The following is a 24,649-nucleotide window of genomic DNA, read 5'->3' as shown; positions in this document are numbered from 1 at the left end:
TATGTTGATTGTCTGCTAAAGCAAAAGTATCCAACATTTCCCTTGGGATATAAACAAGACCTGGAGACTCATACCATAATAGTTGAAATGTACAGAATATAAGCCAAAATTGACTGGTATAATAAGAACTAGAAAAATCTCAACTTTCATGGGAAAAGATACGTAGATGATGAAGTTACCTGACAAAGACAGTTTATAAAATTATTCCAAGAAGTAAGAGTAAACACTCTTAAAATAAACAGAAGCACAGAAAGTACCAGAAAATAAGTAGAGAATATAAAGAAGAAATAAATGGGAATTTTAGAACTGAAAAGTAACATAAACCCAAATAGAAAACTCATTGGGTGGTTAAATAGCAAAATGGACATCTCAGAAAAAAAAGAGTTAAGTGACCTTAAAGATAGAACAATTGGAATTATCTCATCTGAATGACAGAGAGGAAAAAGATTGAAAAAAAAAAAACAGAACCTCAGGGAACTGTAGGACTATTGTTTTACCTTTTGTGTTAGAGTTTTGGAAGGAGATGAGAAAGACTGTGGTGTCTGTGTGTGTGTGTGTGTGTGTGTGTGTGTGTGTATGTATATATATATATATATATATATATATATATATATATATATATATATCAGTAAATAATGGTTGAAAACTTCCCAGATTTGGCAAAAGATATAAACTCACAGATTTGAGAAGGTGAATGAACTACAAACAGGATAAATCCAAGAAATCTATAATAAGACACATCATAATCAAACTGCTGGAAACTAAAGACAAAGAAAAAAAATCTTGAAAGTGGCCAAAGAAAAAGTGACACATTACTTACAGGCAGGGGTCAGCAAAGTATGGCCCATGCACCAAATCTCACTGTCTGTTTTGGTAAATAAAGTTTTATTGAAACATAACTATAACTATCCCTTTATGTATTGTGTATAACTTCTTTAGTGTCACAATGGCAGAGTTAAGTAGCTGTGACAAAGCCATATGGCCTGCAAAGCCAAAAATATTTAATATCTGGCCCTACACAGAAAAATGCTGCTGACCCCTGTTACGGGAAACAGAAATTTGAATGACTCCAGATTTCTTGTCACCAATCATGGAGGCCAAAAATAAGTGAACTAACATTTTTTAGGCAGTGAAAGAAAAAACTCAACCCAAGATTCTATATATAGCAAAAAAAAATACCCTTCAGGAATGAAGGAGAAATAAATCCAATATCGGATGAAGAAAAACTAAGACAATTAGTTGCCAGCAGACCTGCTTTAAAAAACTGCTAAAAGAAGTTCTTCAGATAGAAGGGAAATTACATAACAGAAGGAAAATTGCAACAACAGTATTGAAGGAAGAGCAACAGAAATGGTAAACATCTGGGTAAATATAAAAGACTATTTTCCTCTCGAGTTCTTTAAAAATCTTTTGATGGTTGAAAGCAAAAATTGTAACACTCTCTAGAGGGGTTTTCAATGTATATAGTTGTAATATATTTAACATAAAACAAAATATAAATAGAGGAGAAAAAGGACCTATATGGTGGCAGGACTTCTATAGTCTATCTGAAATGGTAAAATATTGATTATAAGTAGATTGAGTCTAAGAATTATACTGTAATCCATAGAGCAACCACTAAAAAAACTGTACAAAGAGTATAGTCAAAAAACACAATAGATAAAATAGAACACGAAAAAATTTCAAATAACACAAAAGAAGGCAGGAAAGGGAAAACAAAAGGACAAAAACATAAGAAATAAACAAAAAACAAATAATAAAGCACACCAATAAGTATATTAAATATAAATTGTTTAAATGCACAAATTAAAAGACAAGAGATTTTCAGAACAGATAATAAAAAATATGACCCACCTATATACTGTTTACAAAAACTCACCTCAGTTATAACAGTATGGGCAGATTAAAATTTAAAGGATGGAAGAAGATATACTATGTAAACACTAGGCAAAATAAAGTTTCAGTGACTCTACTACTATCAGAAAAAGTAGATTCAGAGAAAAGAAAATTATCAGGGATAAAGAGAAACATTACATAATGATAAAAGATCAATTCAACAAGAAGACATAACCCCAGATGTGTATGCACCTAACAAGAGAGCTTCAAAATATATGAAGCAAAACCCGAAAGAACTGAAGGGGAAAATAGACCAATCGACAACTGCAAATGGAGACTTCAATACTATTCTCTAACTAATAAACAGAATGAGTAGACAGAAAATCAACAAGGATACTAATAAAAACTGAATAACATATCAACCAACAGAATCTAATGGATATTTAGAGAGCATTCCACCCAACAACAACAGAATATACATTCTTTTTAAATGTACATGGAATATTCACCAAAAAAGACCATATGTTGGGTCATAAAACAAACCTTAAAATGTAAAAGAATTGAAATAAAGCAAAGCGTGTTCCCTGATGGTAATGGATTTAAACCAGAAATCACTAACAGGACCATAACAGAAACATCTTCAATACTTGGAAGTTAAAAAGAAAACTGTTCTAAATAATCCACAGGTGGATCCATAGGTGAGTCCAGAGAAAGTCTCAATAGGAATTGGAAAATATTTTCAATTAAATAAATGGTTAAAATACAGCATATCAAAATCCGTAGGATGAAGCTAAAGCAATACTTAAAGAGAAATTCATAGTATTAAATAAATGCTTAGAGTAGAAAAAAGTTCTCAAATCAATAATACAAGCCTCTATCTTAAGAAACTAGAAAAGTCAGAGCAAATTAAACCAAAGTAGCCCAAACAAGAGAGATAATAAATGTAAACATGACTTGCAAATGAAACTGAAAACAGAAAACAACAGAGAAAATCAATGAAACCAAAAGCTGGATTTTTTAAAGATAAATAAAAATAATAAACCTCTTGCAAACTTGACAAAGAAGACAAAAATTACCTATATCAGGAATAAAAGAAGAAATAGATAACCTGAATTGTTCTCTAACTACTAAATAAATTGAATTGGTAGTTTAAAACCTTCTGAAAAAGAATTCTCTAGACCTAGATGGTTTTGCTGGCAAATTCTACCAAACATTTAAAGATGAAATGATATTGATTCTACACGATCTCTTCCTGAAAAGAGAAGAGGAGATACCATTCTTCAACTTATTTTATGAGACTAGCATCACCTTGATACCAAAACCAGGCAGAGATAGTACCACAAAGAAAACTACAAATCAATATCCCTCAGGGACATAGGTGCAAAAATCCTCAATAGAATATTAGCAAGTCAAATTCAGCAACATATAAAATGGATAATATACCATAAACAAATGAATTTTATCCTCAGAATGTAAAGCTGGTTCAATATCCATAAATCAATGTAATCCACCATATTAACAGTTTAAAAAAGAAAAACCATATGATAATATCAATTGATGCAGAAATAGCATTTGAAAAACTTCAACATTCATTCATGAAAAAAAAGTCTCAGCAAAATAGGAATAGAAGGGAACTTCCTCTTCCTGATGAAGGGCATTTATAAAAACCTACAGTTAACATCATACTTAATGGTGAAAACCTGAAAGCTTTCCCTCAAAGACTGGGAACTACACAAGGACTCTCACACCTATAGCATTATATGGAAGCTTTTTAGCCCTTGCAATAAAGCAAGAAAAGGAAATAAAAGTCATATAAATTGGAAAGGAAGGAGTAAAATTGTCACTATTTTCACACAACATGATTGTCTACATAAAAAATCCCAAGAAATATATCCCCAAAATTAACACTCGTAAACTTCACATGAGCTTAGCATGGTCACAGGTACAAGGTCAATACGTAAAAATCAATTGTATTCCTATACACTAGCAATGAACAACTGGAAACCAAAAAATTTTTTGAATACAATTTACAATAGTTCCAAAACTTTGAAATATTGCATTAGCCAAAAAGTTTATTCTGGTTTTTCCTTAAGATGTTAAGGAAAAACCCAAATGAACTTTTTGGCCAACTCAATACTTAGGTAAAAATCTAACAAGTTTTTACAGGATCTGTATGGTGCAAACTACAAAATACTGGTGAAAGTAATCAAAGCAGACCTAAACAAATGGAGATACACATCACAGTCATGGATGAGAAGACTCAACATAGGAAAGATTTAAATTCTCTGCAAAGAGATGTATAAATTTAATGCAGTATCAATCAAAACCCAGCAGGAATTTTTGTAGCTATAGACAAGCTGATTCATAAATTTATATCAAAAGCAAAGAACTAGAATAGACAAAACAACATGGAAAAAGAAAAATCACATGAGAGGAATTAAACTACATGCTTTAAAGACATTATAAACCTACAGTAATCAAGACAGTGTGGTACTGATGAAACAATAGACATATGGATCAATGGACAGAATATAAAGTCCAGAAGGAAACCCTCATTGATTTTGATAAAGGTGCAAAGGCACTTCAATGGAGAAAGGACAGTTTTCAACAAATGGTGTTGTAACAATTGGTTATCCACATGCAAAAAAAAAAATAGGATACTTGACCTAAACCTTTATATAAAAATTAACTCAAAATGGATCATAATCTAAGTTAAATACATCAAATCATACAATTTTTAGAAAGGAACAGAGTGGGGAAATAATTGTGACCTGGAGCGAGGCAAAGATTTCCTAGACAAAACACCAAAGTAAGATGCAGTTTAAAAATGATAAACTGGACTTCACTGAAATTTCAAAACTTTTGTTCTGTGAAAGGCACTCTTAGGATAATGAAAAGTCAAGGTACAAACTGGTAAAACAAAAATTGTCAAATCACATTTATGACTCAAAAAACGCAATTAAAAATGGGCAAAAAAATTGAACTGAAGCACTGCTAAAGAGGATATAGAAATGGCAAATAGGCACATGAAAAGCTGTTAACATCATTAGCCAGTAGAGAAACACAAATTAAAACTACAATGAAATACCAACACACATCTAGTAGAATAATTAAAAAATAAATAAAACCCCAAACAATAAGAATGGTTTATCTGTTTCTTATAAGGTTAATCAAACATTTACCATATGACACAACAATCTCACTCCTGGGTATTTACCCTAGAGAAATAAAAACTTATGTTCACGCAAATACGCATGCACAAAAGTTTGTAGCAACTCTGATCATAATCAACAAACATGAGTTTGTTCAGTGAATGGGTAAAAACACAGTGGTTCATCCACACAGTGGAATCCTACTGAGCATAACGACTTGGATGAACCATAAGACATTATGCAGAATGAAAGAAGCCAGTCTCAAAGCTTCCATACTGTATGATTCCATTTGTAAGACATTGTGAAAAAGACAAAACTATGGCAACGGAGCACAGATCAGTGGTTGTCGGGGCTTCAGGGTGGGGTAAAGGTGTAACTACAATAAAAATACCAACCAGGGCTTGCTTTTAGGTCTGGACAATCATTCTAAAGTTCATTAGAAAAATAAACAAGTAAGAGCCGCCAAGGACATTCTGAAAAAGATAAGTAATAAAGGTGGGTTTGCTCTATGAAAAGGAAAATGTATCATAATCTGGAGTGTAACAGTATGAGTAAACAGACAAATCACTGAAAAAGTATAGACCATCCCAAAATAGATCCAAATACCACTGGGAATTTAGTATATGGCAGAGAGGGGACGTGCCCATCAACAGGTTAAAAAGTGGATTAATTCAATAAATAATTTGGGGACACTTGAGTATCTCTGTGGGGAAGAAAAAACTGTATACTGACTCTATTCCTTCTACCTTAATAAATTCCAAATCAATGAAAGATTTAAAGTAAGAACAAAATGAAACAATTAAAGTACTAGAATAAGTTTTTTGTAATTTTAGAGTAAAAAAAAAAAAGCTTTTTTCACTATGTCACACACTTTGGAAGCCATAAAAGAAAAGACTAATAAATTGGACTATTTAAATGTTTTGGGGGGGGGAACTTTCCAGAACACTCGGTGAAAAGGCGGAGGAGCAGCGGCTGCCCGAGCTGCGCACGGCAACCTGCTCCTTCCCACTCCCCCACACCAGCATCAGCCTGCTCACCAGCGGTAGGAAATGGTGAAGGAAACCACTTATTATGATGTTCTGGGGGTCAAACCCAATGCCACCCAAGAAGAACTGAAAAAGGCCTACAGGAAACTGGCCTTGAAGTACCACCCTGATAAGAATCCTAATGAAGGAGAGAAGTTTAAACAGATTTCTCAAGCTTAGGAAGTGCTCTCTGATGCAAAGAAAAGGGACTTATACGACAAAGGAGGAGAGCAGGCAATTAAAGAAGGTGAAGCAGGTGTCGGTTCTGGCTCCCCCATGGACATCTTTGATATGTTTTTTGGAGGAGGAGGCAGGATGCAGAGAGAAAGGAGAGGTAAAAATGTTGTGCATCAACTCACAGTAACCTTAGAAGATTTATATAATGGTGCAACAAGAAAACTAGCTCTGCAAAAGAATGTGACTTGTGACAAATGTGAAGGCCGAGGTGGTAAGAAAGGAGCAGTAGAGTGCTGTCCCAATTGCCGAGGTACTGGAATGCAAATAATAATTCATCAGATAGGACCTGGAATGGTTCCGCAGATTCAGTCTGTCTGCATGGAGTGCCAGGGCCATGGAGAGCACATCAGTCCTAGAGTTAGATGTAAAACTGCAACTGAAGGAAGATAGTTCAAGAGAAGAAAATTCTAGAAGTTCATGTTAACATAGGCTTGAAAGATGGCCAGAAGATAACATTCCGTGGTGAAGGAGACCAAGAACCAGGACTGGAGCCAGGAGATATTATCATCGTTTTAGATCAGAAGGACCATTGCTGTTTTTACTCGACGAGGAGAAGACCTTTTCATGTGTATGGACATACAGCTGGTTGAGGCATTGTGTGGCTTCCAAAAGCCAATATCTACTCTTGACAACCGAACCACAGTCATCACTTCTCATCCAGGTCAGATTGTCAAGCATGGAGGTATCAAGTGTGTGCTAAATGAAGGCATGCCCATTTATCGCAGACCATATGAAAAAGGTCGCCTAATCATTGAATTTAAGGTAAACTTTCCTGAGAATGGCTTTCTCTCCCCTGATAAACTCTCTTTGCTGGAAAAACTCCTACCTGAGAGGAAGGAAGTAGAAGAGACTGATGAAAGGGACCAGGTAGAACTAGTGGACTTGATCCAAATCAGGAAAGATGGCACCATTGCAATGGAGAAGCATATGAGGATGATGAACATCATCTCCAGGGTGGTGTTCAGTGTCAGACCTCCTAATGGGGCCAGTGAATAACACTCACTGCTGGCATTTTATTTGCAGTAGTGATTGAGTGAAGGACTATAATCATAATAGGCTCGCTACTTGCTACTGTTTGTTTTAATATTCAACTATAGTAGTGTTTTAAAAGTTAAATGAAGAATAAACTCGAATATAAAAGCTCAAAAAATGTTTTTTGAACAGGTAGAATACAAAGGTTTTTAATCAAATAAAACTTAGAAATTATTTAAGATACATATTACAGAAAAAAGGGCTAATTTCTGTAATATATAAAGAGCTTCTCCTAACCAATAAGAAAAAGACCAACAATCTAATACAAAATTTTATAAATATGTGAATACATAGCTCATAGAAAAAGAAAATACATTCAACTTTCTTCATAAGATAAATGCAAAGTAAAACTATGGGATAACTCCTTGTATATGCCAGAACCACATGAATAAAACAGTACAATAGTATAATGTTTAGGTAAGAATGTGAGAAAACAGACACCTTCATATGATGTTGCTTGGGGTGTAATTTAATTCAGCATTTATCTATCGGCAGAGTGTTGATTAAATCAAGTGTGGTACGTTCATTCTGTTGACTACCAGCTCCCAACTCAAGTCTTTTCCTTGCTGTCGTAAAGGAAAGCTTCTCCCCTGGAGTTCCACAGGGACACTTGCTCCATCAGCTCTTTGCTCGTGGATCACCCTCTCAGTGGGTCTTTCCTAATCTCCCAATTTAAAATTGCACCCACTTCCTATGCCTTTTTTTTTCTGCTTTATTTTTCTTAATGATGCACACCACCATCTGACATACTATATACATTTTTTCATAATTTACCGTCCACCTCTCCTCTCCAGAATGTGTATCAGAAAGGGCTACTCTGTCTTTGGCACCTAGAACGATGCTAGGCACACAGTAGCTGCTCAATAATACTACTGACTCAGAATGAGGCAGCTCTTTACGTACTAATGGAAACCAACCTAATACAAGTTACAGTGTTACACTGAAAAAGCAAGATGCAATATGTGTATGAAGTATGCTACATTTGCGCAATAGAAAAGAAAGGAAAAAGTGTCTATCACTGGAAGGATCGATGAGAAACTGTAACATGTTGGCCTCTGGGGAGCTGATTGGGTGAGGCAGGGTGGGAAGTAGGGAAGGGAGACTTACTTTTTACTGTATAGCTTTTCTACCTTCTCAATTCTTTATCCTGTATTATTCCTTCAAAGTTTGCATAATTTATAGTTTAAAAATATATAACAATATGGGACCTCCCTGGTGGTCCAGTGGTTGAGACTTTGCCTTCCAATGCGGGGAGGGGGGTGGTGGTGCGTGTTTGATCCCTAGTCGGGGAGCTGAGATTCCCACATGCCTCGTGGCCAAGAAGCCAAGACATAAAACAGAAGCAATGTTGTAACAAATTCAATAAAGACTTTAAAAATGGTCCACATCCAAAAAAAAAATCTTTAATAAAAAGTACATAACAATCTTAAAAATATGAAAGTCCTCTAACCTATAATACCACTTCTAGAAATTTATCCTAAGTACATAAAACCTGTTCAAGGATAATCATTGAAGTATGGATAGAAAAAAATCTGGAAACAACATAACTAGGTTATGTTGTAGGTTAAGTCCCTGTAAGGAACTACTGTACAGCTGTTAAAATATATTTATCTGTGTTGATTTAAAGTTCACAGTATATTGCTGGTTAAAAATGATACCTTTCTAGAGTGTGTGTGAAAATGTGTGTGTGCTCACTGGGTTTAGGGGGGACTTTTACCGTCTATACATTTTTATACTGGTTGCATTTTTATAATAAATTACTTCTGAGATCAAAACAAAGACAACGAAAAAAATAAGGTCACTTCTTCAACAGAAAATCGTATAAGATGAAACATGCAGAATAAGTTGTTTCTCTTTATAATTATTTTAAATGTTTCTTTAAATTTCCAAGCTGCATTAAAAAAAAAAAACACAATGGCAATGAAAATATTTTCATGTTGGAGAAAATACAATGTCTCTTTCACTCACACCTTGCAGTAATGAAGGCCATGCTCTTTTTTTTTTTTTTCAGTACGCGGGTCTCTCACTGTTGTGGCCTCTCCCGTTGTGGGGCACAGGTTCCGGACGCGCAGGCTCAGCGGCCATGGCTCACGGGGCCCTGGGCTCTAACTAGGAAACAGATGAGGTACCCCAGCTCCTTCCAATTTATAGCACGTGCTTGCACAACTACAAATCTTAAAACCGCAGATATTAGAGGTGCATATTTCATCACTTTCGGCATTGCGTATTTATAATTTAGCGGTGCGTAAAAATTTATAAAGGCAAAACTAGTGGTTGGTTAATGACGGTTACCGTGGCAGACCATATTTAGTGTATTTTTCATGTCACGGAAATCTGGCCTGGGACAGAGTGCCACATTCATAAAACAGGTGATGAAAAGGGGGAGACATGGGCCAGGGGTTTTGTGACAAAACGCTCCTAGACTCACAGAGGCTGTCCCTCTACTGTCAGCGAGAGGCGAGCTGCTCCAGAAAGGACACGTGAGAGCAGAGGCAGAGGGATCAGAGGCATCTCTCGATGAGCCGGATGCACGGGAGCCCACTGCCAGCCCAGCTTCAAAGAGCAAAGCTTTCTGATGGAGAATAGTTAAGACGAGAGACCCCCAAGAGAAAGCGGTCGATGCTACTGCTGTATTGACAAATGTATAATTTTATCTTGGAAAAAGAAATCCTCTGCCTTTCCAAAAGTGAGTCCTAAAATAGCTGCCTTTCAAGGACCAGCGTCCTAATTGAGTTTTTATTCATCAGTGGCTACAGATGAGCCAGAGCAGGTCCTGGAAGTTTATCCCCGAAGCCATGGTCTGGTCTCACAACTCATCAATTCTAGGCATTGGATGACATGGCGCCGGGCCCAGGGGCCGGGAAAGCCTGCAGCCCGGCCCCATTACAGAGCTCAGAACAGCTCAGCTCCGGGTAGGGCTGGGAAGGCGGAGGCCTGATGCTGCAGGAGGTGACAGCTGGCTGGGCGGGGGCCAAGGGGAATGACGGCTTTGCAGCAGAGATCCCAGGAGCATCCCTCCTGCCCCCCAGCCTCCATCGTCCCTGCCCTGCCCTCCGAAGATAATGAAGAGCTTTGGCTTTTCCTGTCCTGTCCCCACTGTGGGGAAGAGGTGAGGGGACTTCCGCGCAGGTGTCATGAAATCTATCCAGAGGTTAAGCACCGCCAAGCTCTGCTCAGGCCACCCCAGGGTCAGGCAGAGCCCAAAGTACTGCCTGTCCAGAGGCTGAGAGGGAGTCTCCCCAGGCCCCACCTGGCAACCCCCCTACAGTCACCAACAAGGGCTGAGAAACCATAAGACCCCTCGTACTCCCCAAACACAAAGTCAAGGGATCTGATAAACAGAGTCATCTATTTTCACTTAGTACCACAATTAAAGCAGATCTATATTTTCAAACCATCACCCTAAACAAGTCAAACCACACTATAAATCAAAAAGGAATAATTAAAACCTACAGTTCTCACAATACCACAGAGTGAGGCAATCACAAGGCACTTCTAATGAGCAATTTATGTAATTAAAATAGTCAGACCCGTAATATGCAAAGAACACTTCAGTGAATTACTGCCAGGGACTCTGTGCCCTTTGATCCTCGTGCCTGGCCTCTGCTGCTGTGACTTCTCAGTCACCCTCTCCTTGTATTTCTGGGCGCCTGGAAAATAGCCACAGAAGATTTTCTTCATAAGCTCAGACTGTGCCTCATACTTAGAAAGCACCTTTAATACCAACTTGCATAAAGGACGGTGGGTAATTGCTGCTAGCATCCAATGGGAGCGCTGTATCTCATCTATGATACGCAATTTAGAAGCTCTATTCTAGTAAGAGAATTTTATGACTTGCTGTCACGATAAATAAAAGTTTACGGCATAATGGAATTAATATTTACTTTGAGTGCAACACAGACTATTCCAATAAAGTTGTTCTGGAATCACTTTACACCAGGACAGTTGGGAAATGTTGCCAACCGACAGACTCGAATTCGCTTCCCCTTATCACCCGCCGATGACTGACAATCTTTTCTGTTTTCTGGTTCAATCTGTTTCTGGACAATTTTTTAAACAATTGCTGTAGTTAAAAACGTTGGTGTTGGATGTGACGTGTTAAATGTCTGCTGAGCTGGCGGCACGTGCAGGGATGGGGCAGGAGGAGAAGGGGAGAAAGAAGGGGGGCGGGTGGTGGTGGGTGATTCCGTGCCAGCATCTGAAGGAGCCGCTTTGGAAGAAGGAAAGGACGTGTTCTGAGTGAGCCCCTCTAACGCTGTTGTTTTCAGAAGGGCATTTGTGACTCATCGGACATTCAATCTGTTGCTTTTATGAGAAGGAAAATTTTTAAAAAGAATACTAGCTCACATCTAAATTACGCAGTGGCTGCTTGATCCTAACATAACTATACAGCAAGCAATTCTCTTACTTTATCCTAAATTATAATGTACTGAAGGTGCGGGGAGCAGTTATTCCAGACCTTAAGCGAGTCAGAACCGCAGTCAGATTTACCGTGAAGCTACCGGCACTGAAGCTTCAGGACTGCCGCCGCCTCACCACCCGTGTGTTGCATGGACAGACCCCTTCCAAGATGCTAGGCCTAATTTTGTGTTCATGATTTTGTATTTATACAAGATCCCCAACTGTATTGGCTTCAGACCCCATGAAATTGGCATCTGCCCCTGATCAGAAAGAAACTTACATTTCAAAGCAAAACAAAACCAGTTCCTAAGAGGAGAGGGAAATCCTGTCCCAGGGTGGGGTTGTGACCTCTCGAGGTCCTCGGCACGAGTGTTCTCGATGGCGCACGTGGGGTTGCGGTGGTGCCGCCGGGGAGGGGATGGAGATGTAGGGCTTTATCGGAAGGGTCCAGGAGACTAAGACACAATGGCCAGCTTCCGACTCAGGGGAGCCGCTGGCTGCTCTCCGAGTCTGAGTCATGCAGCAGCAGGAGGCAAGTTGCCCAGACTATAAACAAGTGGAGAATTCCAGAGAAAGCAGGGATTAGTGGGGCGGGCCAGACCACCCACCTTCTCCCCCTGCCTTAGCCCCTATGAGTCACAGGCAGGATTGTCATAAGGGGGGAAGACAGCTGATGATGCTGTCACAGGGCCAAATGTGAAGCTCTTGTTCAGAGGCTAAGATGGTTTTAATAATATTCCTAGTGGTAAAGAGTGCCTTTAATATAAAGAAATCAAGTCGTTTCATATACTGTTTTCCTACAAAGAATAGTTTTACTATTGGCCTTCTTAACGACGAATCCATAAACACATAGAATGACCTGGGTAAGGACCCCGAGTCTCTACACCTCCAGCTCATATTTTGAAACAAAATTTTCATATATTTTGAAGATGAGGAGCCAGCGCCAGAGAGGGGAAGTTACTTGCTTAAGGTCACACAGCAAGGGAGGCAAGATGCAAACTCAAGACATCTGACTCTATGACGGTAGCCCCTTCGTTAAAGCAAGTCACCTCCTTAGGTCACTGCTGGAGGAGGAAGAAGCCAGCTGTGCATCCGGAAACCCTGAGCCTGGCTGGCAATGGAGCAGAGGGGAAGGGAGGCCCGAATGCTAACCACTCAGGAGTGCCCGTCTTGAATGTTTTGCTGTTCCCCATCTCAGTGCATGAGTCCAGACTCACCCTTCTCTCCAAGACGGTCCCTGAGTGCATTTCTGAGTCCTTAGGTCAGGGATTTGGGGGTTCTAGAACCTAGCACAATGCCTGACACATCTTAAGTGCTTAAAAAAAGTTTGCTGGATAAACAATTTAGTACGGATCTATTGTAGAATGTATTGAGACATCTATAAAACATCCTTCAGATAGAAGTGATGAAATATGCAACAGACTTCTGGTACTCCAGGGCCATTTGGGCACAACGCTCTAGAATTTCCCCTGTAGCAAGTCACGGGAATCCCAAGCCTGTAGATGGAGGGAGGTACCTGTGTGAACAGACCCCCAGGAGAGAGGGTGACATGCACCAGGTCAGAGAGAGCTACCGGTCCCGTTTCGATTCACAGAGAAAAGACAATCATTGTCCCTCCAAGCTGAAAATCCATTCCTGTCCACCCCAGGGACCCTGGGCGGAACTTGTCAGTGGCCCTTCTAGAGCAGAAAGTAGCTTTGATATAAGGAAGAGGGGAGCTCTGTTGCACGGGAGCATCCTGGGTTGGGGCAGGGGGACCATGCATCTCTGGGGAATGCTGAGGAGGAATTCAGCCCTTGTAGCTGCACCCAGGACCCCTGCCATGTTTCCTTGGCTCTTGCCCTGCACCTCCCCCTCGGGAAGTCCACCCAGTCCTCAGCCCTGGAGCTCTCTGTCCAACCACATTCCATAGAGTCTTCCTTGAGGACCCGCCCCTGCAAGTTCCCTACAGACACCAGCCTAAAAGTGCAACCACAACATCTTTACGATGGTCTTTGTTTATTTCAGATTGCAAATTGTCTGATAATTTTATTTCAGTGAAAGGGACTGCTCTGTATCACACTGCAAACACATACAGAACTGTTGCCCATAAGGGTGATGATCTGGTGCAGGGGATGGGAGGAAACAGTAAACACTAAATCAAAGCGACTCAGCTTCCAGCCACAATGAAGGGACTGTAGCTAGACCTGCCCTCCTGCTGGAAACAGCCATAAAACTCGATGAAAATATCTGAGGCTACTCTTTGCAGGCACTGGATGACAGGCAGTTCAGGACTGTGATCCCATAAGAAAGAAAACACACAAGGTGAGCCCTACATCTGCCGAATTTCTGGACCATTACTCAGGGAGGTGGGGTCCAAGCTGGGCACAACAGCCTCCCTGATCAGAGAAGGCAAAAGTCAGAATTTGGGGCTGCTGAAGCAGCTAGAATTTGAAGGTCTGAGCCCTGGAGAGAAGGGAGCTGTGTAGAAGGAAGTCTGCAGAAGTCTGCTTGGAGGTTCCTGGGGGGTACCCGGTTGAGGGCAGAACTCCCCATATGCGGGGCAAGACTCTAGATACCATAGCACTGAAGGCTAAACAGCGATACTGGAGGTCACGCAGGGTTGGGGGACCTTGAATTACGGCCCAGCCAGATGTGAGAACCCTCACTGGGTACCTGCAGCATTCACTTAAGACTCCAGAAAGCCCAGGCTTAAGAGGAAGGACCACATCCTTGCATAAGCAGCAGAGCTTTCAACTAAGGGCAAAACCAAAATAGACCAACCATATCAAAAGAGTAGAACCGAGTCATCTGTCAGAACAAAAATCAACATGCTTTACAGGAAACAACACAATCCAGACTCCCTACAACATAAGTTCCATAATATCTAGAGTATACCATGTTCATGGATTGAAAATTGGTCCACAGATTTAATAATCAAAATCAAAGAGAGCTTTTTTTAGGGGGGAGAAATCGTTTTTTGCAAAATTAGGATCTTTCTGAACATACAGTTTTACAGTTTCTTTTCCCATTGATCCTCCATCCCCATCCCAATCATACCCTCATCAGGCATTCGGCACAGCTAACCACTTCCTCTTCAGAGTTCCTCTCCACTTGGTGCCCAGGTCATCATGCTTTCCTGGTTCTCCTCTGCCTCATGATTCCCTTTGTCTCCTTTTCCTCTGCTGGCTCTCCCTATTTCTCCCAGACTGCTAAATGTTTTAGGTGTCATAGGGCCTCAGTCTTTGGTCATTTTCTCTCCTCTGTACACTTTCCCTGGGTGGTCACCCATGGTTGATGCCTACAAAAGTCTGCATCTCTGGTCTGACGGCTCCCCTGAACCCCAGATTATATATCCAATAGCTTACTCAACATCCACACTTGGATGTTGCATTTAATGTGGCTGAAACATACCTCTTGATTCCCCCCCAAGCCCTCTCTTCTCCTATGATTCTCTATGTCCGTTAATGGCACCATCCTTCATCCAGTTGCTCAGGCTGCAATTTCGGAATCATCTTCATATTTTTCTTTCCCCTTATCCCACATCCAAGTTATCAACAAGTTCTACCAACAATATCTTCAAAATGCACCCCCTGTCAGCTCACTTCTCACCACCTCCACTGCTGTTAAAGTAACTGAACAACCATCTTTTCTTGTCTGGAAGACTGAAAGTGGAGCAATGGTACGACGAGATAGGTAGGAGCACGGATGCTGGGGCCAAATAGCATGAGGCCAAACCCTGGCCCTGCCACTTACTAGTTGCATAAGCTTGGGCAAGTACTTACTCTCTCTGTGGCTCATTCTCCATCTGTAAGGTGGAATTCCTAATAGCACCTTCCTCCCTCAGAAGACTGGTACAAAAGACCTTGAGTCAAGGGTCCTAGAAGGCTCACTCCCTTTGGCTCTTCTCACTTGCTCTGAGGTGTTGTGAGTGTGATCTGCAGAGGTCCACATGGCAGGGAACTGAGGTGGCATCCAGCAAATAGCTAGTGATGAACTGAAGCCCTGAGTCCAACAGCTCATGAGAAGCTGAATCCTCCCAACAACCATGTGAGTGAGCTTGGAAGATCTGGGCCCATTTGGTCCTGGAGATGACCGCAGGCCTGGCTGTCACCCGGCCTGCAGCCTTGGGAGAGACCCCGAGCTGGAGGACCCAGCTAAACCATACCTGGATCCCCAGCCCACACAAACGGTTAGGAATAAATATGGCTGTTATAAGGTACTGAGTTTTGGAGTAAGTTGTTACCCAAACATTGGTAACTAATACACCCTGCCTTCTTAGAGGCACCGATCACCTCCTGGATTGTATCTGTCCATTGTGTCAGTCTCCCCTGCTGCTAGTAAGCTACACGAGGCCATGGATATTATCTGTCTGGTTCACTTCTGAATCCCCGGGAACTAGGACCATGCCATGGCAAGCACTCAATAAATATTTGTTGCATAGATGAATAAATATCACACAGTGGGCCTTTTCCTGTGTGGTTATGTGATGTTGAAATGACAAACACCTGGAAGTAATTTGGGAAAGACTTCTTAATCTACACCCCCGATTCACAGTACCACCAGCTATTCAATCAGCCAGTGTGGGCTAGGACTCTGCCAGGCTCCATGGTGCAGACTGGAAAGAAACATACAGCAAACCCTCCCCTGAAGGAGTTACAATCTGGTTGAAAAGAAGAAGTCAGCTCATGAAAACGTATAGAGGGGTTTAGTTCTCAGTCGTGGGCCGCTGACCGAAAGATCTTACATGGAGATCCGTGGGTCCCCTGATGACACTGAGCACGTGTGAGCCACGCGGCGCTCCAAGCATTGGACACGTGCTGCCCCACATGTGTAAATCTCCAACCCCCAGAGAGGTATGTGCCACTGTGATCCTGATTTTACTGATAGAAAAGCAAAGCAGAAAGGACTTAAATAGCTGCTCTCGGTCATATGATGGGTAAATGCTAGAGCCAATGTCCGACACCTGAAAGACGACTGCTAGCCCAGCCCGTGCCCCAGCCCATACGCGGTGATTGGCCCGTGTCCCTGCTCACACGCGATGATTGGCCCATGTCCCTGCTCACACGCGATGATTGGCCCGTGTCCCTGCCCACATGTGATGATTGGCCATGCAGCCAGATGGAGGCGGGGTATGAGGGGAGGAAAGTCGACACCAGAATGACCTTGGAGACCAGGTCCAGTGCGGAGGGAAGCTGTGGGGAAAACCTGTGACCAAGGGCCTTGGCCTCAGAAGCCATTAGGGAAAGAACCCCCAGAGTCACTGCCCCATCACTCTACCTAGGCAGGGCTGGTCCTCACCTGCAAGGAGTGATGGCAGAGTCAAAGAGTGGCAGTCTTCCCTTTAACCAAGTTCATAAGGCATAGGGATAAAATGAAAATTTATTAACGTCTGACAAGAAATCACTACTCCAGGGACCAGAAAGTTGTATGATTTAGAGCATTTTCTTTGGGAAACCGAAGGAGAGCAGCTCGGTGGTTTCTATGTTTAAGCCTTCGGGCAGAGGAGGCCAAGGCAGCCCTTTCTCCACAGGGCTGGTCTCACCACGGACCATGTATGAGCTGGCTGCTGGCCAAGACTGCCTGTCCCTCTGACGCTCTCTCTTGTCCTATGGACAGCTTCCATCAGGTGCAGTCGTTCTGGGGGCCTGAGTGCACTGTCCTTTAAGGTGACTGCCCATCTCTGCAGTTTCACAAGGATTTATGAGAGCTGTTGAGTTTCCCTCCTTGCCTGCACCCTGGAGAAACGCAGTGTAGCCCCAAACGCCTACGCTCAGCAAGTGGGTAAGAGTATAAACCCCCAGGGGGCTCAGACCAGGCTGAAGAGCACAGCCCCATCCACAAACCCACGAGGGAGTCCCCCACCACCTGGGGCTCGCCTCCACCTGCCCCCCTGCCCCCATCCGAGCACCCCAGCCATTTGCACTTCTAGGGAGAGCTTGTTCAGCAGTGATCTGCTCAGGCACCTCCTCCGGCGGGCGCCCAGGATTAACTGGCGCCCTCTGCACAGAAATGAGGGAAGCCTGGGTTACTCTGGGCTTGGGGCTCAACCGTGTTTCCCCTGGGAAATGCCTGCCCGTGGTACCCTTGCAGGTGGGAAGCATGAGGCTGCCGGCATGGAGCAGACAAAGGATTACAAAAGCCAGATACTCATTACTACCAAAATCTCCTGCAACCAGCTCCAAGGAGACCCCAAAGGTATTTCTGAGCTTTTGGAGAAAGGTGGGCATGAAAGAGTTCGGGACCCTGGCCAGCAATATTACAAGAAGCCGTGAAGATACTTCTCGTCCTCATGCCCAGGGGGAAGCCCCAATGCCTTGAGGCATTAAGCTGGGATAATTCGTGTCTGGAGTGCCCTACCCAGAGTCCTAAGTGGGATGCTACCCATTTCCAACTCCTCCACCCCTGCTTCAATTGCACTGAAATAGGAGCACTGTGTTGTAACGGATGAAAGCAGACCACCATATTATGAAAGCTGTAGTGATAAATACACTTCCCGGTGGATGGCGAGAAAACAAATGACAAACAAACCCGAACAGGAAGGTGCACATGGATCACAGAACAACCTGGGCCTTCGTGCCATAACGCTCTGTAAGCTCTATAAATCGGCTCGTCGTGACTCTTCCGTCTTGGCTGACAAACGACCAAATGGGCTCTGCTCACTCTGAGCGCCAGGGAAACGCCAGCCCGGGAATGGCCTCCAGGTGCGGGCAGGGATGATTCTCTCGGGCCAGCTGCCTTCCAGCACATGTCATCCGGGACGCAGCGGGCCTCTGGCAGCAGCTTCTGAAGCTGAGGAGGCCTCTGGTCGCTGGGACAAGCTGTGCCTGTGTTCTTCATCCTCTACCAGCCTCCACCCCTACCCCCAGCTTCTCCAGCCCAGGTCCTTCCCTTTCTACTGGAAAGCAGTCAGTAGGTGGGGTACAGCAGAAAAATTACCATGGAAGTCAGCTGGGCTTTAGAACTCCCAGCAACCCAGCAGGGAGCCGGACCCGTGCCGAGTGTTTGCTGCCTCTTAGGGGATTCTCCAGGGTTCCCAGGAGAACGGGCGAGGACTGGCTTTCCGGCTTTCCGGGAGATCACTCCTGATGTCTGTCTATTTGGTGGTGGAGGATGGGCTGGGGTGGGCCCCTGCTCTGCAGGAACTCCTGTGCAATTCCCAGAGGGGAAGCAAAGTGCAGAAAACACTCGGCTTTGAACTGGGAGGCCTCTGGAAGGGAGCCGGGGGCGCGACGGCAATAATGCCAACTCGCTTGGGCAAAGTGGCTGAGTTTTCTGAGTAGGCAAATGCACCCCAGGCTGCAGGGGCCTCGAACAGGACAGGGAAGGAACAGCAGCCCTCAGTGATTTGTAAGGGCTGGGAAGGGGTTTCTTCAGAAGGAATTCAATCAGGGATCAACTAGGGTGGATCGGGGAGTGTGAGCTTCTCGCTCCTGAGTACAGAGAGTGGGGGACCTGGCATCTGGGCTGACGGTCCCAGGAAAGAAGCAGCACCGTTATGTATCATCTTCCAGAAGACAGTCAAGTCCTCAGAATGGATGGCGAGGCTGGGGTAGCAGAGGTGGAGGTTTTGGTTTTGGGTTGGTTTTTTTTAAAGATTTTTTTGACGTGGTCCATTTTTAAAGTCTTTATTGAATTTGTTACAGTATTGCTTCTGTTTTATGTGTTGGTTTTTTGGCCCCGAGGTATATGGGATCTTAGCTCCCCGACCGGGGATCGAACCGGCACCCCCTGCCTTGGAAGGCGAGGTCTTAACCGCTGGACCACAGGGAAGCCCCAGGCTGAGGGGTCTTAACAGCACCCTCAGCCTCTCCAGTGTATTCGATCTTCGCATAAAGATCCGAAAGAGATCCACATTCACTGGAGCTGAAACACAGGGTGGCTTCCAGAAAACACAGGATATTGGCTCTGTCTGCTAAATAAGTTCTTTCAAATAACTTTTTTTCTCTCCTTTTCAAACTGCCAGTATGTAAGAGTCGTTCAGAATTGATCCCCAGAGAAGGCTCTGTCCAATAAACCTTCCCTCTAGCTCACATCCCAGGAAGCTTCAGAACAAGCCACCGCTTCAGCAATTCAGTCTCCGTATATTTTATTTTTAGAATAATTTCTGGCCACCAGTCCTTAGGTCTCCAATCTGATTTGGTTTCTGTACATGGATTTTTCTCAGTGTTGGTGGAAAATATATTTAATTTCAAATTTCTTTTCTTTGGCTGCACCGTGCGGCATGTGGGATCTTAGCTCCCTGACCAGGGATCAAACCCGTGCCCCCTGCAGAGGAGGCATGGAGTCTTAACCACTGGACCGCCAGGGAAGTCCCTCATTTCAAATTTCTGCAAACTAAAATATTCAATGTAAACGTCAGAGCATGTGTGGGCCATCCATTCCCCCTCCCCGCGACGCACGCACCGGCTTTGAGATGGACGTGTGTGCCCTTGGACGGTGTTCTCAGATGTTTCCATTTACAGAGCCCCATCCAAACAGCGGGGGAAGCTGGCATCTGGTTTTCTTCCCTGCACCACTTTCTGTTTCCAGACAGTTGTTGGAAATGTGCCTCTAGAGTTCCAACTAAGAAGCCGAATTTAGGTGACAACCAAAAACGTCTCATGCTGATGACGCCAATGGAACGGATCCAGGCTGGCTGCCCTGTCCACACTGGTCATCCAAGTGTTCCGTGATAAAAATAACTTACTTTTCCCTCGTTCCCTGGTCTCCCCTGCTGCCAAAGTTGCTGTTTCTCAGGGCAGGCTGACCTCAGCTAGGCAGAATCAGATGGACTGAATTTATACTCACGGAGCAAGTCTCACAGTGACAATCACAGCCATGCTGGACACTTATAGTAATAAGAACAGGAGTAGCAGCTCCAGCTTCTATTCCCCAAGGGCCAATTCAGCGAAAAGCCCTGCCCTAAACGCTACACCCACAGCCGACAGTCCCGAGGGCACCTTTGTCCTCGGGACCAAAGGAGGAAACTGAGGCTCAGGAAGCCCGGTTAACTCGCCTGAGGTCTCACTGCTCGTGAATAGGAAACTGGGATTTTCACTCCAGCCTATCCTCTCTCCACTCAGCCCCTAGAGCCCCCCAGATCTCTAACTTGTAGACTGTCAGACATATTGGGGGTCACCCTTCCCACTCTGAGCCTAACATACTTTGAGACTTGAGAGCCCATCTCTAGCCTGGTGGTGCCAGAAATCTTCACCCCGTGGAGAAAAACGTTGGCTACCAAAATGCTGCCATGATATCATGATCACTTTCATTACCCATCGGCACTTCTCAGCAGGACAGCAGCATCTCCACTCTGAACAGGTGTAATTCCAGCCAAAGAGAAGAGCTTGGACACCACGGCCATGGCCACAACTTATTACAGATCTCTGTTTGGCCTTTTCAAATGCTGCAAACAGCTGCAGACCCCTGTGACTATCTTCAGGGACCACCCAGATCCCCAGATCTGGAAGCGCTGCTCTAGCAGTTTTAAAGCATGAAGGCACACTTTGGCACACGTGTCCCTACCCCCGGGCTGTCTCCTCTACCCGATGCCCCTCTGTGCTTGGCCCACTCCTGCTCACCCTTCAGGACTCCAATCACTGCTGGTCTCCCAGGGAGGTCTCCCCTGCCCTCCCAAGACTCACCACCCCCTTATCACTCAGGCGATGGGTGCCCTGAGGGCAGAGACCAGGTGGCATCAGTCCTTGGAGCCCAGCACAACGCTCGGGATGCGGTAGGCTCCATCAGCACGGTGGCGGAGGCATCAGAAAGAGCCACATGTGAGAACACATGATAGAGGAGCAGCTCTTTCCTGGCCTTTCTGCTGTGAATAGAGGACACATGTGGCCTGTGAATTTGTAAAAGGTTTAGAGATGTACATGGTCACCTGCATCACGAGTATCCTGCTGGTCCCAATTTTGCATCGTAGGAATCTCGGCCATCAGCGGCGCTTGGAACAAAGGATGCATAACCGTCATAGCCTCCAGGCGCTATAGTCAGCACGTGTCATTGTGGAGCTGCCGGATCCTTTCGGGACGCTACTTTCACTCCAAAAGGAGGCCTGTGAGTCTCTGCTTTAGTAAAAAGAGATGGGGCAGATCTGGCCACCGGTTCACTTGAGCACAGGTTTCCCTTCCTGTGATGTTTAGGTTAGAGCACTCCCTTGCACCAAATAAAATAGCTCAGCTGTTCATAAACCATAGTATTTGTGGTCTGTATTTCAGAAAGAAAAAAAGGCTTTGGGTGTCTGTTTAGAAGAGCTGCCATGAGACGGGCAGGGCACTGGTGATGCCTGCTAATGGCTTGGAGAGAACCACGGATGATCCTTGAGTCACAAGTCAATAAAACCACTGGCTAGAACGCTCCCACAAAGGTGACACCACGGCCAGGGTCAGCCCACACATCACAGAGCTTCCCAAGTCAGCATAATGCACCACGGAACCGGGTGTGAATTGAGACTTGGCCGGAAAGTTGCTCCACACTCTCCCCTCCGGGATGTAATTACCTGACAAGGTTCTGTCTGTCTTCTCTCAACTTAAAAGAAAACAAAGAATAGGAAATTGGCCCTTGCTGATCCTCACGACCCATTTTCTCATCAGCAGCTGTGCCGACAGGGGCAGGGGTTACGTGGAAGTGAGCTGCCGGGTGCACACATGGCTCTCTCTGTCCAGTTCAGGCTGGACAGCTCCTCCTGGGACTTATGGCCATTGGGGCCACCTGGCCAGAAGGAGCCTTGGGATGGTGAGTCACCACCAGAGGCCACCAGAACACTGTGGGGGAGCCTTGAGGAGTAATGCGTTTCCAAGAGAGCTGTGGGACTTGTGTCTTCCCCCACATGTGGGACTGGAAAGCTGAGCTCCACTCCGTCAAGCCATCCCTCCTTGGACAAGTTCTCCGATTCTCTAGGAAGGAGGACCCAACATCAGGGAGATCAGTGAGGCCAGGAAGCAGCATTAAGCCAAGACCTGAGAATACATGAATTAGGGGAAAAGGAGAGGGAGTGTTCAGGCAGAAGAACAACATGTGCAAAGGCCCTGTGGTGGGCAGGCACGTAGTGAGCACAAGGAGCTCAAGGAGCATGTGGATCTCGGGGACAGAAACAGCATATGGCACAGGACGAGGCTAGAGGGACCATAAGAACGGCCAACAGCAACCAAGGGCTTACTCTGCAGGCAACATGCCCATCAGCGTCTTGCCAGTGTTGACTTGTGAGTTTCCTACTACAATCCCTTTTTACAGACAACAACAGCAAATGCTGAAATAGCCTTTCTATGTGTCAGGGCTGATCTAGGACCACTATCTGTGATCGACTCACCCAATCCTCACAGAAGACGAGAAAACTGTAACACGGAAGGGGGAATGGGGACTCAACCCAAGCAGGCTGGCTCCAGAGTCCCTGTTTCCAACCAGATAGTTCCAAGTCCCCTTCTGAGAACTAGGGGCAGGGGACCCATGGAGTTTTCACTGTGGAAAGACCCTCAGTACGGAGGATGGGTTGGGGGTGAGAGCTGACACAGGTGGACCACTTGGAAGAATGATGCTAAGTCCAGGTGGTGGCAGCTTGGGCTAGTGTGACGGCCAAGGAGATGGTGGGAAAGGGATGGATTTGTCAGCTTCGGGATGTAAACGGATTGGAGTTTATCTGGATAAGGGGCTGACGGGGGTGAAAGGTCAATAACTCCTCCCGGCTCTTGGCTTGCATAACCGGATGGAAGGTGTGCCTTTCCTGGAAATAGAGGCATGTGAAGACGAAGGTCATGGGTCTGGTTTGGACTTGCTGAGTCCAACAGGAGATGTCAAAGGGGCAGTTGACTAACCTATCGGGAGCCCAGAGAAAAGGTCTGGGGAGGCGGGTGGGATAGAGAAGTGCAAGTCACCTGCCAGCAGGTGCTGATGGAGGGCTAGGCATGGATGACATGGCCTTAGAGAAAGTGGAGATCAGGAAGGGAAGGTCTCCATCCAAACTTTGAGGAGCGCCGTACCCCAGAACAACAGCCATCCATTCGAATCAGGACTGCAAGACGTATTCAAGGACCCGAGAAACCACTCACCACAGAGTATTAAGTAGAAAAGCTGAGGCAAAGCACACGTGGATGTCTGAGTCAGGATGGCAGTGTATGTAGTGTACCTTGTGTGGAGGGGAGGGGAGAAGACATAAAAACATTAAAAGTGCTGTCGGGGGATAGGATTAGAGATGATTTATTTTCTTGTTTGTTCTTCTTGTGCTCTTCTATATAATCATCTATTCAACAAATATTTGAGTACCCTGATTTATTTAACTGGTTCCTTATTGTCGGAGAGTTAGGCTTTCCCAAATTCCCTCTATTATCAACACTGCTGTAACGAACACCATCAATCAGAAATCTCGTGGACACGTGCCATATTTCTGTCCTGCTCAAAAACTTCACTGGCTCCCTATGGCCCAAGGCAACAAAACCAAATGTCTCTGTACCCCAGGATACCTACGTGCCGGCCTGACCTTCCTTTCCTGTACTTCCTTCTTTATTTACTCAGCCTTCAAGCAGAGTCGCTCTCAAGGCTCAGACCAAAACCTGAACAAAGAGGAGTGGTGAGATGGAGATCACCAGACCTCTGGGTCAAGGACGCCAAGAAAAAGGAGGTTCAAGGAGGGTGGGATGAGCCGTTACCAAAAGCTGGGCTGAGGGATGAAGAGCTTTCCGTTGAGTAGAATAGAGATCGCTGGTCATTGCTGGCCTAGCAGTTCTGATGTGGGGGCAAGTATCAGAGAGGCAGGAGTCTCAGGGAACCAGAAGGAGGTTTTTGGGGGTCGAGAGAAGGTGGGATTCGGGTACAAGGGCAAGAGCTATGGGACGTGCAGAGCAGAGCGGCCTCAGAGAGACTGCAGAGCCAGAAATACGCTGTGTCAGGAGGCGAAGGGTGTTGGGACTGTAGGATCCTTGGAAAAGTACTCCAAACAATTACCATCTGGCGTTCCTCTCCAGTGTGCTGGTGTTTTTACTGTGCTCTGAGCCAGAGAATTCACAA

The 24,649-nt window shown here is 44.5% G+C and overlaps 1 protein-coding gene and 1 pseudogene across 1 annotated transcript in view; one reads left to right on the top strand and one right to left on the bottom strand.

Moving 5' to 3' along the window:
- CAMTA1 (calmodulin binding transcription activator 1) overlaps positions 1-24,649 on the bottom strand; it is an 890,922-nt gene that overhangs the window by 386,362 nt on the left and 479,911 nt on the right. The window lies entirely within an intron of this gene.
- Positions 6,038-7,230, top strand: LOC132436295 (dnaJ homolog subfamily A member 1-like; annotated as a pseudogene).

This window comes from Delphinus delphis, chromosome 1 (genome assembly GCF_949987515.2).
Source record: "Delphinus delphis chromosome 1, mDelDel1.2, whole genome shotgun sequence".
NCBI lineage: Eukaryota > Metazoa > Chordata > Mammalia > Artiodactyla > Delphinidae > Delphinus > Delphinus delphis.
The sequence above is the reverse complement of the archived record's forward strand: the minus strand, read 5'-3'. Positions and strand labels throughout refer to the sequence as shown.